Source organism: Macadamia integrifolia, chromosome 8 (genome assembly GCF_013358625.1).
Source record: "Macadamia integrifolia cultivar HAES 741 chromosome 8, SCU_Mint_v3, whole genome shotgun sequence".
Lineage (NCBI taxonomy): Eukaryota > Viridiplantae > Streptophyta > Magnoliopsida > Proteales > Proteaceae > Macadamia > Macadamia integrifolia.
This window is the reverse complement of record NC_056564.1, coordinates 14,638,636-14,639,288: the sequence shown is the minus strand read 5'-3', so window position 1 is coordinate 14,639,288 and position 653 is coordinate 14,638,636. Positions and strand designations below refer to the sequence as shown.

At 35.7% G+C, this 653-nt stretch overlaps 1 long non-coding RNA gene across 1 annotated transcript in view; it reads left to right on the top strand.

The window, feature by feature from the left end:
- LOC122085896 overlaps positions 1-653 on the top strand; it is a 10,507-nt gene that overhangs the window by 503 nt on the left and 9,351 nt on the right. The window lies entirely within an intron of this gene.

Sequence of the window (653 nt, the reverse complement as noted above, 5' to 3'; positions counted from 1 at the left end):
TTCATAAAAAAAAAAAAAAGAAGGTATAGATGATTAGCTGATTTGGATCTATCAATTCCATTAAACTTACCTCTTGCAACTAAATCTATAATAATTTTGGATAAAAAAACTCCAAAACCAAGGGTTCTCTCCCTAATAAACTGTGAAGTATTTTGGTTGGTGGTTCCAATCTACCTGATTTAATTGTCAAGGGTTCTGTCCCTAATAAACTGGGAAGTGTTTCAGTTGGTGGTTCCAGTGTACCTGAAAAAAAAAACTCCAAAACCAAGGGTTTTGTCTGTCCTTAATAAACTGGGAAGTGTTTCGGTTCGTGGTTCCATTCTATTAATATCTAAGCGCAGCTGTAGTTGAAAATCTCCCCCCCCCCCTCTTTCTCTCTCTCCCTCTCATATTTCTTCGTACGCAGCCCTCTCGATCCCCTTGACTCAGTGCATGATTTCTTTCATTGGGTAAAGTCCAAGATGAGTTCTTAGGCAGTATGTATTGTTAATAGTAGTTTGTCTCTGGATGGTTGAGTGATTTAAATCTGAGAGATTTGTAATACATAGCCAATCTTGGATGAACACCAAGTGGTAAATCTTTCACTTGACTATTTTATCTTTCCTTTTTTATTTAACAACCATATTTCTTTCAATGATCTCTTTTTTTTTTTT